The following is an 18,568-nucleotide window of genomic DNA, read 5'->3' as shown; positions in this document are numbered from 1 at the left end:
TCTCTCTCTCTCTGTAACTCTTTCAAATAAATAAAATAAATGTTTTAAAAAGATTTTTAAATGTCTTACTCATTTGAAAGGCAGAGGGAGAGAAAATCTTTCATTAGTTGGTTCATTCCCCAGATGCTAACAATGTCAGGCTAGACCAGTCCCACTCAGGAAATAATTCATTGTGGATCTCCCACATGGGCGACAGAGATCCAAATTCTTGAGTCACCATCTGCTGCCTCCCAGGGTGGACAATAGCAGGAAGCTGGATCAGGAGCCAAGCTGGGAGGGGCACCCAGAAATTCCAGTGTAGGTCCAGCAAGGGAAGGGACTTCTGCGCTCTGTCCTAGGGAGCAGGCAGTAAGCCAGGCAGAAGGGAAGGACAGGGTAAGATCAGAGCTCTGAGAACGTTTAACACGGTGCAGGAACACCCACCAAGACCCTGGAAAAGCCAGAACTTCCAAGCAGGAAGGCGGGGATGGGCCTCTGGTGGAGCAGTAGTGGCAGTGATAAACTGTTCCACAGGGCACAAAAACCACTTACCTTATAGAAACACACTCCTTCTGTGGAGTGGGTGAGCCCTGGCCCTTGAGGCCTTGACTGTCGTGGGTGCGGCTTCTGCCCAGGCACAGATCCCTAAAGTCCTCCGCTGTCCCCTCCTCCACCCTTCACGTTCCTCTCCCACCTCCCTTCCATGGCCTCAGCAAGCACAGACTGCCAGCTCCATGTGGGCAGCCAGGTTGGCGTCTGCGCAGGGAAGTCTCCATCCAGGCCCGCAATGGCTCAGTGTCCTCCCAACCTTTACCCAGCAGTGTGAAGAGAGCCTGGCCAGTGCCACTGAGATCCTAGCTGCCAGCAGAGGGCAGCTCGCGGTTCAGACACTCTAGGTGAGGGTGAAGAATCCTGCAGCCACCAAAAGTACCCTGAGAGAATCCCTCCTGGTCTTAGTCCCTTTGCGAAAGGCTTGCAGGCTGGAGAAGGGAGCAGCTGTTGCTTCTTTGTGGAGCGGGCACCCGCTCCCGTGAGCTAAGGTTCTTCGGTGTCCAAGGGCCACTGCTCTCTGCACCCAGTCCCCACCCTCCACACCCCACCTAGGAAACCTGGGGCAATCTCTCTGCCAGCCAATTCCTACCTATTTGGCTCTCTGTGAGGCTCTGGGCAAAAGTAATCACATAATCTAGTAATTAGTAATTAATCTGGTAAACTTAGCTTCAAACAACCTTTATATGGCTTTTCTTTGAATGTCAAAATCTCATAAAAGAGATTAATAGCCTTTTTAAAATTTATGTGTGTGGTCTTGTGTTTATATGTACATACATGCACACTCATGTGTGGTATAGATGTTCCATGTTTCATAGAAAACAAGAGAATGCATTTACTTTTGCTGTCTTCATCATAACCTAGAAATTAAGAATTAATGAAAAATAGCCCTGTAATTATTAAGCAGACACTAATCTCTGATTTAATCAATGCTATTATTTGCAATTCATCATGAAAACCATACTCCTGCTTACATACTAATGAAGCTCAATCAATTGTGAAATGAAAATAGTTTCTGAATACATATAGAGTTCAAATTTAGATTTTAATGAGCTGACTTTTGGCATGTGCACTTAGCAGTGAGGCTAGGTGATGAATCTTGGGGTTGAGAGTAATGCAGAAGAAAAGTTTCTGCATGGAATTTTGCCAGCTTTCGGTCTACAAATATGTGAATTAGGACAAGGAATGACACATTTGTTTTTCTGCCTAGTTCCTGATGGAGCGAAACAGGGTTGTATCTTTAGGATGAAGATAAAACACCTCCATGAAGATCTATCCACATGTGTTCATCCGTTTAGAAGGATCAGGTATAGTCTTCTGCAGAAGTGGCATTGATTTCTTCCATAAGGATGTGCAAGTTTTATTCCATTTGGAGAGCTACATTGTTTCCTTTAAGTGCCCTATACCTCATAGTAATGGATATACATTTGTAGCTCATTTTACCTTGTGCTGGAAAGTCAAAAAGCCAAATGGGAATAGTAGGAATGACTATAAATGCAACATTTGAGTTCCTGTTGTAGCTCCTCCTTCCTGGAAATGTTTCATTTGTGCTGAGGTTGTGCCCCTCTTGGTAAAGAAGAGTCTTACTGCTTGAGAGAAGCAGGGACTTCCATTCCTGAAAAATGATCATACCTATAACAACCTCAGATATATATACAGAGTGATCTGATGAGAACACTGTGACAGCTCTTCCTAAACATATCTCATTATTCACTGATCTCATAGGGGTGGGTGAGCCATTGCAAAGCAGGCCTTGGAGCACAGGATCAAGTGCATTTCGATCTCCAAGTGTTCAGGGTTCATAAAGAATCGACTATGTCTGCCTTCCACAGGTGCCACCTCAGCCATGGGATCGTTTGCAGCTCCAGACCCAGAGGGACAGAAGCATTTCTTATTGAAGACAGGTATAACAGTCTGCAAAGTGACCTCATTCTCTTTTTGATTTTCTACTGCATTATCTAATCACCACTAATTTAATCATGAGAGACACTAATATCACCCTTGCAGGCATGGGGGAACTTTTTTCTGCCAAGGGCCATTTGGATATTTATAACACCATTCACAGGCCATACAAAGTCATCAAATTAAAAATTAGCCTGCTATAGATTTACTGAATTTCAAGTCCCACTTACAATTGCCTTGACAAAGCCAGACCAAAATGATTTTACAGGCCTTATACAGCCCAGGGGCCAGATATTTCCCATCCCTGTTAGGAACTGAGCAGCTTCTTACTCTGAGTTCCCACTTACAGTCAGCACAGCACACACTTTCCTGGAATAGGAAAGATTAAACAGTGATAATACAGAACATCACATACCAATTGTGCTATTTCTAATGTCCAATTTCTAAAATTTTATATGACAGCTGTTGAAAAATCTAATATTTATTACATTCCCAGAATCAGCAGGCTAATGGACAATTCAGCAATAAACACAATAAGCAACACGTGAGATCTAATTATCACCATTCCAATTTGCAGTTAAATAATAACCCTACCTAGATACCAAAGCTTAGATTCTTATAAAAATGTCAACTCCAGAAAAATTCCTGTCTTGCTTCCAGTTTTTCTAATCCAATCTCTTCTCTAGTCTCTCTTTAGAAATAAATCAATTAACGTTTTATAACCTAGCCATACTTTCAACAGAACAACCTTTCAGACAGCCTGCAACTGAGTGTCAGAGCAGGAACATCCATGCAACATATGTTAGGAAACAGTATCCCTGTAACCACAGATGAAAGATTCAAGATAACAGGGAACTTGTGATTCCATAGCTATGTCCAAGGAGGATCCTAACTCAGGTCCCTTATATTGTCAACACAGCTGTCACTCATATTTTTCATCCAAAGGAGGATGACAAAATTATGTAAAAGTATCTCCTGTGATGTGATGCCAACCTCACCTCCAACCTCAGTCACAGTGAGTGACTAGACATTCAACTCCCCCATATGGCCCACTTGACTGCCTGTTAAACCTGGAAAAGAAAATGGACTTTAGGGTGGATTCCTGGTTGAGAACTCAGATCACTCTACTCTCAGGCTCTTGAGACCAGCAGGAACCCTGGGCATCTTGGATGAAAATACAGTTAACAGCACAGAACTTGGAGACAGCTAAGCTCTTGCCCAGCTCTGCTACCCAAACATGGGAAAATTATGTAACCTTTCTGGGTCTAAGTTTCCTCATCTTAACATGGGGATAAAGACAGTACTTACGTTGCACATGTGTTACATGAAATAAATATGTAGTACTCAGAACATTTCCTGGCCCACAGGATGTCGAATGTTAAGTACATAGAAGATGGTGATAGTTCACAGCTTGTGTCTTCCCTGACACACATTTGCATCTGTTAAGAACTGGGGTGAAAGAAGGGAGTAAATGTCAAGTGGCAAGTGTTGTTGTTTCGATAGCTCCAGGGAATGGACTTCTTATTACACTGAGGGTCAGGAATCATGAGGTAGAACAGAGCTGGTAATTCCAGATACATGCATTTATCTAACAAATGTTTACTTAAGACAGAAAGTTGCCAAGGTTCTAGACACTGCTCATATATTTAATGGTTAGATCTCCTCAAAATGCATGAGAAACATGCATCTTACTATAAACTACTGAAACCATGGAGTAAAACTCTAGAGAGAATATCTGGTAAAATTATTTCTGTGGTCATCATATATATTTCCAAAGAAAATTAATTTTATGAAGCATAATTTGCTCTGTGATAAAATTAACTTTGTATCTAAGAGTAGAGAATGAATGTTAGAAATCAAAGGATGTGCCTGGAAAAATAGCACAAGATGGACCCAATTCTTGGACCCTTGTACCCATGTGGGAGACCAGGAAGAAGCTCCTTGCTTCTGGCTTTGGCCTGGCCCAGCCATTTGGGTAGTGAATCAACAGATGGAAGACCTTTCTCTCTGTTTTCCTCTTTCTCTGTAACTCTTCCTTTCAAATTAATAAAATAAATCTCTTAAAAAATGTATGATGTGACTGTCATCAGATTGAAAAATTCTATCAGTATACTGTTCCCAAGTTTTCACCTTAAAGAAGTGAGACAGGAAAACAGCACGTACTTATTATTTCTGAATAGTCAAAATATGAGAAAGAAGTAAATAGAAATGGTGACTTATCCCTGGAAAAGCTATTTCATTTATTTTATTCAAGTACTTCCCATTTCCTATATCCTGTAAGATCTAGGAAAAAAATCCATTCTCATCAATTAACAATACTTATTTTAAGAGACTATTAATAACAATGAAATTTAATAAGAATTTTGAAATTTGACTTGATCATTACTCTTAATATAATGACATTTTCCCACCAAAAATAAATTACATGGATTTACAAAGTAAACTGGAATGAAAGTAGGAACACATGTTACCTTTTTTCTCTACAGATGGGTTAATATTTTAACTATATTTTTCTCTAGTTAGCACTTAAATGTTGACTTACCATAGATAAAAGTGATCTATATGAACTTTCCATTAGTTCTTCATGAACAATCATTATTTTTACACACATGTGTGGGTATATTGAACTATGTTCTGTTTGTGACACTTGAGGAATATACCAAATATCTTTGGGTCCGAGACTCTCTGTTGACCTTTAAAGTCTACTAAGATGAGTAAAACAATGTCACATACAAAGAGCACTTTGTAAGTCTCAGAAAGTCCCAGGCAGCAAGTTTACTTTCCCCTGTCCTCCTGTTTCTATGAAGAGGGTTCCTTAGTGTGTCATTAGTCATCCTTTCCCACCACAGGATGCATGAATTATCTGATTCATCAATAGTGTGTGTGTGTGTGTGTGTGTGTTCACATAAGCAATTTTTAGTTTTTAATGAACTTGTAAAGAAAACAGCTCTTATTTCAAAATAAAAAACAAAATCCCAAATATAGATGTTTACAGTGTCTATATATTTATCTAAGCAACATGCATTACGTGTTCAGTCTGAGGATATTAACTAAATTGCTGTGACAAATATGTTTTTTTTTTTTTTTTAAATACCAAGCACATTATAGAGTTAATGCAGAGTCTTAAGGATTAACTAGAGTTGCTAGGTTTTTCTTAAGTCTTCACTTCAGTGGCTATTATTTGTAGCACAAGTAAGCAGGCAGAGTTTTCCATACTCAAACACTGGGATCTTTGAAATCAACCATTTTAAGAACATTTTAAGAAACTAACTTGAAAAGCTCAAGGGTGAGAAAACTCTACAAATGCACAATTGTGAGGCTACAATCATCACAACTGTGGTTGAACACTGATCATGCCATTTTTCTGAAATGAGGTTTCAAAGCAGAATAGTGCAAAATGAAAGATCTTAACAAAAATTTGCATATGCACAATTTCTTCCCCAATTTGTGTGTGTCAGCCACTCAGTTAACTTTCCACTTGAAAAAATGCAGTAGAAAACCAGACACCATGTTTCACTATCCCAATTAGTATTCACAATTACAGTGGCTACAGCTCAGGACACAGCATCACCAATGCTGCCCAGAACCAGTTTATAATAAAATTAAGTTCTTTACATCAAGTAAATGGTTGTCCATAACCAATGGCTAGTGCACATATGAACTAAAATTTCTATATTTAGGGAGAAGCAAATGCTTCTATACTCCTTCTGTTTGGTAACTCCTGCTTAGAGACCTTTTGTGTTGCTCTTGGTCTTGTCAGTTTCCTTGTCTGTGGTGATTTGGGCAGGCTGACACTGCCCAATGGGAGATGTTGCTTTCTGCTTTAACATTGTCCAGTCAAATACGTAGTCATATTGGTGGTTCAGGGTCCTGAAAAGTATGTGGAATAGCTGCCTCAGATACATGTAATCTGGAGTTTCCTCAAAGCGCAACCCACGACAGTAGTTTAAGTACATGGCAAACTCCGCAGGAAACCCCTTACATAAAACTTCAACAGGAGTGGACATCTTCTTTTCACTAATCTTGTCATATTTTTGTTTCATTGTTGCCGCCCTTAGTCCTTGCCACGGCAGGGTAGTTTTATTAAAATACATCAAAACATAGCCTAAGGACTCCATGTCATCTCGGCGACTCTGCTCAACACCGAGGTGTGCATTGATGCTGGCATACCGGGCAGTGCCAGTGAGGCTTTTATCTTCTCTGTATGGTATGTGTTGTTTGGTCCTCTTGTCTCTGTATTTTTTAGCCAAGCCAAAATCAATAAGGAACAACTTATTGCAGTGATGCCCAACACCCATGAGGAAGTTATCTGGTTTAACGTCTCTGTGTATAAAATTCTTTGTATGCACATATTCAATTCTACTGATCATCTGGTCAGCCAACATAAGTACGGTTTTCATTGTGAACCTTCTTGAACAGACATTGAAGAGGTCTTCGAGGCTGGGTCCCAGGAGATCCATGACCAGCGCATTATAGTCTTTTTCTGGACCATACCATTGTACATGGGGGATGCCAACCCCGCCTTGAAGAATCTTATAGAGTTTGCTCTCGTACAGCAACTGAGGGTGGCTGGTCTTCAGCGATTCTAGCTTGACTGCCACTTCCTCACCGTTGGTAATGTTGGTCGCCAGATAAATGTCCCCGAAGGTGCCAGACCCTATCTTCCGTAACAGTTTGTACTTCCCTCCGACAATGAATTCGGCCTTGGAGCCGCTGCTGGTCGCCATCCTGGAGATGAAGACGGAGGCTGGGACCACCTCCGACACCGCTGAGAGGACGACGGAGCCCTGTGGGGCTCATACACCAGGCAAGGCTGTGGGGGAGGGCGTCAGGAAGCCCAGGACAGAGGCCTTGCTGGCGTTACACGCCCAGAATCGGCCGACAGGGACCGGATCGCCGCAGCTCAGTCAGGTTTCTTTTTGCCAGGCCGCCTATTGTGAGGCAGTTCTCTTGGTTACTAGGCGGGCCGCTTGTTCGGCTGCGGCTGCCTGGCTTTCACGGAGACGTCGCTAGCTGGAAAATGGACGCCATGAGTTAAGGTGGCGATATTGCCGGCACCACTGCGGCCAGCTCCAGCCTGAAGGCCTGAAGGGATCACCGTCCCTCTACCCACACTACCATCTTGTTAGTCCCGCTCCAGCCAACACCAATAGTGTGTTTGTTCACATACCTTGACTCAGTGTAGGTCAAGGTTTAAAATGCCTTATGTATAGGCGGTCATGTCTTCTGTGTCCCTGCTATGAGGCAATAGGTAAAGCAGCAATCCTCTCGTACAGCTAAATGGCTTAGGGAAATGGAAATGAGCTTTGTGACGATTCTTCATATGCATGGTTTTCAAAATTTAGTACTCAAATGATATTTTAATATCACGTTTGAAGTATCTCTATATGTATGCTATATGTATGTATGTATGTACGTGTCTGTGATTTCACATAGTAACAGAGGCTGGAAAGTCCGGCAAGCTGTAGTCTGCAAACTGGAGCCTGAGGAAAGCCAGTGGTTACCTTCAGATACAGAAACACAAAGCACAAAGTCCTTGAGGTACACGAAGATTGACAAGTCTGCTATTTTGCTCCTTTAGTTTATAGTGATTTGGAACAGAAGGGGAAATATGTATTGGATAATATGAAGGTAACTTTCCGCTCTAGCCAAATCCCAGGGTTACCCATCTACCGTTTGCCATTCTTGATTCCCATTAATGGGGAAAGGAAATAGTTTTTAAATGTTGATACTTATTAATTAGCAAGCACCTACTGTGTGCTGCAGTGTGAGGCTGTTTACCTATAGTTTCATTAGGTCTTCACAACTGTCAGGTGAGTAAGAATTATGATTTCCATTGTGTTTATGAGGATCCCAAAGCTTCGCTTGTCATCCTGATATGAATACCTCTTGCTATTATTAAGGAAATATTCTATATATATATCCTAATATGGTTAAAACTTTAAATAATTATTTTTAACTAAAATTTTATTTATTTATATTTGAGATACAGACACACAGAACTCTGGTTCACTCTCCAAATGCCCACAAAATTCAGCACTGGGCTGAGCTACAGTGAAGCCAGGAGCGCAAAACTGAATCCAGATCTCTCTTGTGAGTGGCAAGGACTCAGCTGCTTGAAACTGTCTGCCTCTACCATTAACAGGAAACTAGAGCTGGGAGCGAAGCCAGGACTCAAATTCAGCGACTCTGATATGGAGTGTGAGTATCCCAAGTGGCATCCTAACCACTACACTAAATGTTTGTGCTTTTTGTTTGTTTTTAAATGTACTAATGTGCCATTCTACAAGGACATTCCGGAAATCAATCAAGCAGTATAGCGTGTGACTTATCATATAAAATCATATTGCTTTTTGCAGCTCTGTTCTCAAACAGGAGAAGACATGGATATGTGCTACATTGGTGCTTGATTATTCTGTCTTAAAATACACATTAGCTACCTTAAAGTTTTATTCATCTACATACATATTAGGAATATTAAAGCTAAAGTTCTCATTTATAAGAATAACCTCTCCTAATTTTCTCATTGAGAAAAATTTTCTCTCAGTGGTTATATTAATTTCTGACTCTTGCTCTAACAAAGTGTCACAAGCTTAGTGCCTTGAAAAAGACAAAAATAATCAATGTCTTTACATTCTACCAGTCACACAAGACCAAACTGGGTCTCGCTGGGCTGCATTCAGAGCACTGGAAGAGCTGCATTCATTTCCAGAGATTCTAGGGGGAGGTGATTCCTTATCTTTCCCAGATCCTACAGGCTGCCCATCTCCTTGGCTTACAGCCCCCTCAAACCTTCAAAGCCAGCAACTGCCAGTTTTGTCTTTCTTACAGTGATTCCCTCTGACTCTTGACCTTCTGCATTCCTCCTCCTCCTTTAGGGACATCCAGTCCACATCACATGCACCTAGTTTCTCATCTATCTATTTTTTTCTTAAGATTTATTTATTTTATATGAAAGGCAGAGTTATAGAGAGGGAGGGAGAGACATCCACTGGTTCACTCCCTAAATGGCCACAATGGCCACAGCTGGGCCAGACTGAAGTCAGGAGCCAGGAGCTTCTTCTGGGTCTCCCATGTGGTTGGTAGGGGCCTGAGCACTTGGGTCAAATGCTGCTGCTTTCCAGGCACATTGGCATGGAGCTTGATTGGAGTGGAGCAGCTAGGTATTGAACCGGTGCCCATATTGGGATGTTGGTGCTGCAGCTGGAAGCTTGCACAGTACACAACAGTGCTGGCTCCTCATCCTCCTATTTTAACAACAGTTGATTAGCAACCTAAACCCCACCTGCAAACTTTAAGCCCTTTTGCGTTGGTTCCAGGGATCTGGATTTGGATTTCTATAGAGAACCAAGACCTGCCTGCAAAAGTGGTTTTATGACTAGAGAGTGCACTGTTTCTTCTTCATAAGGTCTGAATGTATACTTAGTCCTCCACGTCCACAGGTTCTACACTGGGGATTCCTTGCAATGTGGATCCAAAATATTTAGGGAAAAAATGTGTGTGTAGTGAATCTGTACAGACTTCTTTATTTTCTTGTCATTATTTCCTAAGCAATATAATACAGGAACTATTTAAATGGAATTTGTAAATATTAAGTAACTCAAGTAATGAAGACATGCTTTAAAGTATCTACAGCCAACTCATATTTGATCAAGGGTCCAAAACCAATCCCTGGAGTAAGGACAGTCTATTCAATAAATGGTGCTGGGAAAATTGGATTTCCACATGCAGAATCATGAAGCAATACCCCTACCTTTCACCTTACACAAAAATCCACTCAACATGGATTAAAGACTTAAATCTATGACCTGACACCATCAAATTATTAGAGAGCATTGGAAAAACCCTGAAAGATATAGGTACCGGCAATGACTTCTTGGAAAAGACCCTGGAAGCACAGGCAGTCTAAGCAAAAATTAACATTTGGGATTGCATCCAATTGAGAAGTTTCTGTACTGCAAAAGAAACAGTCAGGAAAGTGAAGAGGCAACCGACAGAATGGGAAAAAATATTTGCAAACTATGCAACAGATAAAGGGTTGATAACCAGAATCTACAAAGAAATCAAGAAACTCCACAAGATCAAAACAAACAACCCACTTAAGAGATGGGCCAAGGACCTCAATAGACATTTTTCAAAAGAGGAAATCCAAATGGCCAACAGACACATGAAAAAATGTTCAAGATCACTAGCAATCAGGGAAATGCAAATCAAAACCACAATGAGGTTCCACCTCACCCCGGTTAGAATGGCTCACATTCAGAAATCTACCAACAACAGATGCTGGAGAGGATGTGGGGAAAAAGGAACACTAACCCACTGTTGGTGGGAATTCAAACTGGTTAAGCCACTATGGAAGTCAGTCTGGAGATTCCTCAGAAACCTGAAGATAACCCTACCATTCAACCCAGCCATCCCACTCCTTGGAATTTACCCAAAGGAAATTCAATTGGCAAACAAAAAAGCTGTCTGCACATTAATGTTTATTGCAGCTCAATTCACAATAGCTAAGACCTGGAACCAACCCAAATGCCCATCATCAGTAGACTGGATAAAGAAATTATGGGATATGTACTCTATAGAATACTATACAGCAGTCAAAAACAACGAAACCCAGTCACTTGCAAAAGATGGAGGAATCTGGAAAACATCATGCTGAGTGAATTAAGCCAGTCCCAAAGGGACAAATATCATATGTTCTCCCTGATTGGCGACAACTAACTGAGCACCAAAGGGGAAACCTGTTGAAGTGAAATGGACACTATGAGAAACAGTGACTTGATCAGCTCTTGTCCTGACGGTTGATGTGCAATGTAATACTTTATCCATTTTAGTATTTTTTTTTTTTGTTCTAGTACCATTGGTTGAACTCTGTAATTAACACACAATTATTCTTAGGTGTTTAAATTTTAACTGAAAAGTGATCCCTGTTAGGAATTTGGAAAACATTATGCTGAGTGAAATAAGCCAATCCCAAAGGGACAAATACCACTTGTTCTCCTTGATAGGTGACAACTAACTGAGCACCAAAAAGGAAACCTGTTAAAGTGAAATGAACACTATGAGAAACGGTGACTTGATCAGCCCTCACCCTGACTGTTGATAAGCAGCTTAATATGTTATCCCTCTTAGTATTTTTTTTTGGTTTGTTCTACTTAATACTTTTGGTTGAATACTGTAATCAATACACAGTTATTCTTAAGTGTTGAAACTTAACTGAAAAGTGATCACTGTTAAATATAAGAGTGGGAATAAGAGAGGGAAGAGATGTGCAATTCTGGACATGCTCAAGCTGACTTACCTCAAACAGTAGAGTTAGAAACATACCAGGGGATTTGAATTCAATCCCATCGAGGTGGCATGTACCAATGCCATCTCACTAGTCCCAGTGATCAATTTCTGTTCACAACTGATCGTAATGATAGGACTAAGAACCAAAGGCATCACATAAACAAGAATAGTGTCTGCAAATACTAGCTGATAGAATCAAAAAGGGAGAGAATGATCCAACATGGGAAGTGAGATACACAGCAGACCCATAGAATGGCAAATGTCCTAATAGCACTCTGGCCTCATAATCAGCCCTTAAGGCATGCGGATCCGGCTGAAATGCCCATGAGAGTATTTCAGGCATGGAAAGCCAAGACACTCTGGGGGAAAAAATATCCTAAATGAAAGATCTCCACGAGTGAGATCCCAGTGGAAAGAATGGGTCATCAAAGAAGGAGGTACCTTTCTCTGAAGGGCGGAGAGAACTTCCACTTTGACTATGGCCTTGTCTAAAAATGATCAGAGTCAATGAACTCAGGGGGCTTTCATAGCCTTGGCAACTCATGACAAGAGCCTAGGGTGATTACTGATGCCATAAACAAGAGTGTCAATTTGTTAAGTCAACAACAGGAGTCACTGTGCACTTACTCCTCATGTAGGATCTTTGTCCTTAGTGTGCTGTACATTGAGATCTAATGGTATAACTAGTACTCAAACAGTATTTTTCACTTTATGTTTCTGTGTGGGAGCAAACTGTTGAAATCTTTACTTAATGTATGCTAAACTGATCTTCTGTATATAAAGAGAATCGAAAATGAATCTTGATATGAATGGAAGGGGAGAGGGAGTGGATAAGGGGAGGGTTGCGGGTTGGAGGGACGCTATGGGGGGGAAGCCATTGTAATCAATATTCTGTACTTTGTAAATTTATATTCATTAAATAAAAGTTAAAAAAAAAGAAAAAAAAAGAATGTGCAAAGACTACACACTCTTATGTAAGAGACTTCAGCATCCACAGGTTTGAGTATCCATTGGGGGTTCTGCAACCAATCCTGCCACAGAAACCGAGGGGCAGTTCCTTACTTGTTTCAGGTAACTACAATAAACTTCCACTGATTCCAAAGCCAAAAAGGCACAATTTAACTGAATTTCTAAGATTTGGAATGCAGCCTGATAGTCTTTAGAAAAGTTTCTAATTAGCAAACAGTTTGGAAGGGGCTTGGTTTTGAAATCAGCACTGGCTATATGTATCAGGGTCTCTGAGGAAAATCATTTTACTGCCTACACATCAAAATTTTTCTGTTGATGCAGAATCACTGGGTTTGGTGGAGTCAGGCTTCTTACTGATAATTGTTTCTTTTCAACTTCACCAACTGTAACAATTTCTTATATATTTCAATGATTCCCAATAATGCCTAAATCAGCTTTACAGTTTCAAAAGCAGGTTTCAATAAAAACAATCCTCGTACCATGAAGTTATAAACTGACTGTAAAAGAGAAGTAAGACACAAAAGAGAAAACATTAACAACAGCAATGAAACCTGCTTTTTTTTCTCTCAGTCTTTTGTCATTTATCCTACTCCAATTAACATTGTTCCTCATTAAATGGACTGTTATTATGGTGGCCAGGTAATCAACTCATAGCCTAGTGGGTAGCCTGTCCTTCAGGGGCCAAGTAATCTTGTGTAGAATCTGGTTGTTTTGATTGTCTATACTGAACATGGCACAATTAATACACTGACAGAGCATCTAGAATTAATAATTTAATAGATGCTCTTAATTTTGCACAATTTATTAGTCCTTCCATAGCACCGTGCAGTTATTTTTGCGTCACAGAAATGACCATAGGCTGTTTCAAATTCTCACAGGTTTTTAAATACACACACACACACACACACACAGTGCTTTGTATTTGCTAATAAAGCTGACACAATTTTGTAAAATATATTAACATAAAGGGAATATGACATCTCCGATACTATTATAATTTAGGTGCAATATGCAATCTGCAAAGTAGGCCCCTGTATTTCAGGTCATACCCTCATTCTTGGGTTTACTAATTAGATGATGGGCCTCACAGATTGAAACAGTCATCCCCTTCGCCCTGCACCCTCCACTCCAAAGTCTTCCCCCTCGGGAGAATAGTCTCCCGAGATACTTTAGTGACTCTGCTCACCCTGCAAAAGCAGTTGGCAGGGATCTCTGCTAGCCCAGGGCACTGTGACGATTTACTGTCCTGGACAGCTTGGTGAGCGGAAGGCCAGCCATTAAGAGGGGCTTTTCATGGTTAAAGCACCAAACCTCTAACCACATCAATGCCACTTGTGGACGCCAATTGTATTTTGATCAGTGCCACACAATTTACACTCACTGCTCTCAGGTGCTTAACCGTTTTCTCCAATATTTGCTAAGCCTATGCTTCTTTGCTTCTTTGATATCCCCCCAAATGCCTAGGACATAGCAATATAGAAAATGCTGGTTGATATTCAGACTTCAAGGGAATTTTCCTCTGACTTACAACAATGGATGGCATCATTTATTTCAATGTTTGCTATCGATATTCACATTCACAGAATGAACCAACCAACTTTGTTTAGTCTTTTTCATACCTAATTCAGGAACCTGAGTATTGCCTGTAAAAGATTTCAAATCTTCTCCCTGGGGTCATACCAGCCATGTTTATCAGGGTTGGAATGACTTGTTATCTCCTTTTGATCCCCCAAGTTGGGAATCTTGTTTTTTTAGCAGGAACTTTATAGGAAAGCCATGAGGTTTCCTCTTTTTCACAGTAGAGCATGCATTTCTGTAATTGATTTAGCAACAATTCTGGGACTTAATTTGTTTCTCTTGTTTCTTTGTTTTTGTTTTTAAATGCTTTTATTTATATAAGGGGAACAAATTTCATTATATAAAATATAAAGATTTAAGAGCATATGATAATTTCTACCCTCCCTTCTCCTCTTCCCCCACTTCTCCCACCTTGCTTTTCCTTCCATCCTTCCATCCTTGTTTTCCTTTGCATTTTCACAATGACGTGCTTTCAGTTTACTGCATAATCACAAGCTTAATCCTCCACTAAATAAAGAATTCAATAAGAAGTAAAGAAGTAATAGAAAAACCACTGTTTCTTGAGAGTATAGACATGGGCCATAAACAATAATCAAATTCAAAATGTGAATTTCATTTATATACATATATATTACTTTTTTGGTAGTCTCTTTATTAGTTACCACAAATCAGGGAAACCATATTTGTCTTTTTGGGACTGGTAAGCATAATGGTCTCCAATTGCATCCATTTTGTTGAGCAATACAGGATCTCATTTTATATGAGTGAGTAGTATTCCATGTGTATACAGCACAATTTCTTTACCACTCATCAGTTGATGGACATCTGGATTGATTCCATATCTTAGCTACTGTGAATTGAGCTCCTGTAAAAATAGTGCAGATAACTGTTTCATATGCTAGTTTAATTTCCTTTGGGTACATTTCCAGCAGTGGGATGGCTGGATTATATAGCAGATCTATTTTCAGATTTCTAAGGCATCCCCATACTGTCTTCCACTATGGCTTCCACATTCTCGCCAACAGTGTACTAGGGTACATTTTTCTACATCCTTGCCAAGATTTTTTATTTTTTGATTTCTGGATGACAGCCATTATAACTACGGTGAGGTGAAACTTCACTGTGTTTTTAATTTGCATTTAACTTGCACTGATTTTAATTTTAATTTGCATTTAATTTGCACTAACCATGATGGTTTTGGATCCCAAGCATCTTTTCATGTGTCTTGTGGCCATTTGTATTTCATCCTTTGAAAAATGCCTGCTCATATCTTTAGCCCACTTCTTAACTGGATTGTTTGTTTTGTTGTTGCAGAGGTCCTTGTGTTCCTTATATATCCTGTATATTAATACTCTATCAGATGTATAGTTTGCAAATGTTTTCTCCCATTCTGTTAGTTGCCTCTTTACTTTGTTGAGTGCTTCCTTTGCTTTGCAGAGCCTTCTTAGCTTGATGCAATCCCATTTGTATATTTTTGCCTTCATTGTCTGTGCTTCTGGGGTCTTTCCCAAGAAGTCTAACTATGCCAGTATTTTTCAGTGTTTCCCCTATGTTTTCCTCTAGTAATTTGATGGTTTCAAGTCTTAGATTTAGATCCTTGAATCATTGTTAGGTGATTTTTATTTAGAGTCCAGGGAAGGGGGTCTTGCTTCAAAATTCTGCATGTGGAGATCCAATTTTCCCAACACTAATTTTTAAGGAACTGTCCATTTTCTATTCAGTGATTTTACCTTATTTGTCAGATTAGTTGGTTTTGGATGCATGGATTAATTTCTGGGGTGTTTAATCTGTTCCATTTGTACACAGATCTATTCTTGTGCCAATACCAGGTTATTTGATTACAACTGTCCTGAAGTATGTCTTGAAATCTGATATTGTGATGCCTCTAGCTTTTTTATTGTTCAGAATTGCTTTAGCTATTTGGGGTCTCTTGATTTCATACAAATTTTAGGGTCATTTATTCTAGATGTAAGAAGAAAATCTTTGGTGTATTGATTGGGATCATATTGAATATGTAAATTGCTAATGGTAAAACTACTACTCAAACAGTACTTTATAGTTTGTGTATCTGTGTGGGTGCAAACTGTCGAAATCTTTACTTAGTATATACTAAGTTGATCTTCTGTATATAAAGATAATTGAAAATGAATCTTGATGAAGAATGGGATGGGAGATGGAGTGGGAGATGGGGTGGTTGCAGGTGGGAGGGAGATTACGGGGGGAAAGCCGCTATAATCCAAAAGTTGTACTTTGGAAATTTATATTTATTAAATAAATGTTGAAAAAAGAATATGTAAATTGCTTTGGGTATTATTGACATTTTGATGATATTCATTCTTCCAAACCGTGAACCTGGAAGATTTTTCCACTTCTTGTTCCTGCTTCCTATTTCTTTCCTTAATGTGATTTTCACTGTAGAGCTCTTTCACACCCTTGATTAAATTTGTCCCAGGATATTTAAGACTAATTTTTTTGTAGCTATAGCTATGGAACTGATCTTACAAGTTCTTTCTCAACCATGAAGTTGTTTGTGTATAAAATATTATTGATTTTTGTGTGTTGATTTTATATTCTGCAACACTCAAACTCTCTTATCAGTTCCAATGATCTCCTTCTGGAGTCTTCTGGTTCCTCTATGTATAGCATCATATCATCTTGTGAGCAGGGATAGTTTGACTTCCTCATTTCCAATTTTAACCCTTTGGTTTCTTTTTTCATGTCTAATTAGCTTTGGATAAAACTTCCAGAACTATATTGAATAATAATGGTAAGAATGGGCATCCTTGTCTGGTTCTAGATCTTAGTGGAAATACTTCTATCTCTTTACCAGTCAATATGATACAGACTGTAGGTTTTTCATATATTGCCTTGACTGTGGTGAGGTTTTTTTTTTAAGATTTTATTTATTTGAGAAATAGAGTTACACACAGAGAGAGGAAGAGACAGACAAGGAAGGTCTTTGATCCTCTGCTTCACTCCCCAAAGGTCTGCAACGGCTATAGCTGGGCCAATCCAAAGCCAGGAGCCAGGAGCTTCCTCTAGGTCTCCCACACAGGTGCCAGGGCCCAACCACTTGGGCCATCTTTTAGTGCTTTCCCAGGCCATAGCAGAGAGCTGCATCAGAAGAGGAGCAGCCAGAACACAAACCAGCACCCAAAATGGATGCTGGCCCTGCAAGTGGAGGCTTAGCCTACTATGCCACAACACTGGCCTTATGCTTAAGGTTTTATCATGAAAGGATGTTGTATTTTTATCAAATGCTTTCTCTGCATCTATTGAGATAATAAAATTTTTATCCTTTAATCTGTTAATATGACATATCATATTATTGATTTCCATATGCTGAATAATCCCTACATCCCAGGGACAAATCCTGCTTGGTCCATGTGAGTGATCTCTTTGATGTGTTGTTGGATTTGATTACATGGTATTTTGTTGAGGATTTTTGCATCTATGTTCATCAATGATATTGATCTATATGTGTCTCTGTTATATCTTTTTTTTTTTTTTTGCTTTTGGAGTTAAGGTGATGTTGGCCTCATAGAAGGAGTTTGGAAGGATTCTCTCCCTTTAAATTGTTTTAAATTGTTTGAGAAGAATTGAAATTAGATTTTAAAGGTTTGGTAGACTTCAGTGGGAAGCCATTGAGTCCTGGGCTTTTCTTTGTTGGGAAGGTCTTTATTACTGATTTAGTATCTGTCTTAGTTATTGGTCTATTTAGGTTTTTATGTCTTCATGACTCAATTTTGGTAGATTGTATATGTTCAGAAGCTTATCCATTTCTTTGAGGCTTTCCAATTTATTGGAATGTTGTTGTTTGTAGTAATTCCTGATGATTCCTCTTATTTCTGTGATATCTATTGCAATACCTTATTCACCTCTGATTTTATTAATTTTGGTCTTCTCACTTTTGCTTTTTGGTTAGTTGAGCCAATGGTGTATCAAATTTTTTTTTTTTTTTTTTTTTTTTTTTTTTAGTAAAGCTTGCTCTTCATTTCACTGATCTTTTGTAACATGATTTTGGTTTCAGTGTTGTTTATTTCTTCTCTAATTTTTATTATTTTCTTTCCTCCCACTAATTTGGGATTTGTTTTTTTTCCCCATGCCCTTGAAATGAATTCATTATTAGATTATTTTTGTTGCCTTTCCAGTTTCTTGATGTAAGCATTAATTACTATAAACTTTCTTCTTAACACTGCTTTTGCTGTATCCTTTAAGTTTTGGTATGTTGTGTTGTCATCTTCATTCACTTCTAGGAATATGTTTTATTTCCCTTCTGATTTCTTCTCTGATCTACTAT

At 39.3% G+C, this 18,568-nt stretch overlaps 1 long non-coding RNA gene and 1 pseudogene across 4 annotated transcripts in view; one reads left to right on the top strand and one right to left on the bottom strand.

The window, feature by feature from the left end:
* Nucleotides 1-4,842: 4,842 nt before the first annotated feature.
* LOC100345503 (casein kinase I pseudogene) lies at nt 4,843-7,401 on the bottom strand (annotated as a pseudogene).
* A 3-nt stretch (nt 7,402-7,404) lies between these two features.
* Nucleotides 7,405-18,568, top strand: part of LOC138844072 (uncharacterized) — a 72,600-nt gene continuing 61,436 nt past the window's right edge. For 3 of the 4 annotated variants that reach the window (XR_011379470.1, XR_011379471.1, XR_011379468.1), the window contains exons 1-2: nt 7,405-7,971; nt 8,423-8,631. This is a non-coding gene — a long non-coding RNA (uncharacterized lncRNA). Of the gene's footprint in view, nt 7,972-8,416; nt 8,632-18,568 lie in introns of all 4 variants that reach the window. The other variant, XR_011379469.1, reaches the window with a different exon arrangement.

This window comes from Oryctolagus cuniculus, chromosome 10 (genome assembly GCF_964237555.1).
Source record: "Oryctolagus cuniculus chromosome 10, mOryCun1.1, whole genome shotgun sequence".
Classification (NCBI taxonomy): domain Eukaryota; kingdom Metazoa; phylum Chordata; class Mammalia; order Lagomorpha; family Leporidae; genus Oryctolagus; species Oryctolagus cuniculus.
The sequence above is the reverse complement of the archived record's forward strand: the minus strand, read 5'-3'. Positions and strand labels throughout refer to the sequence as shown.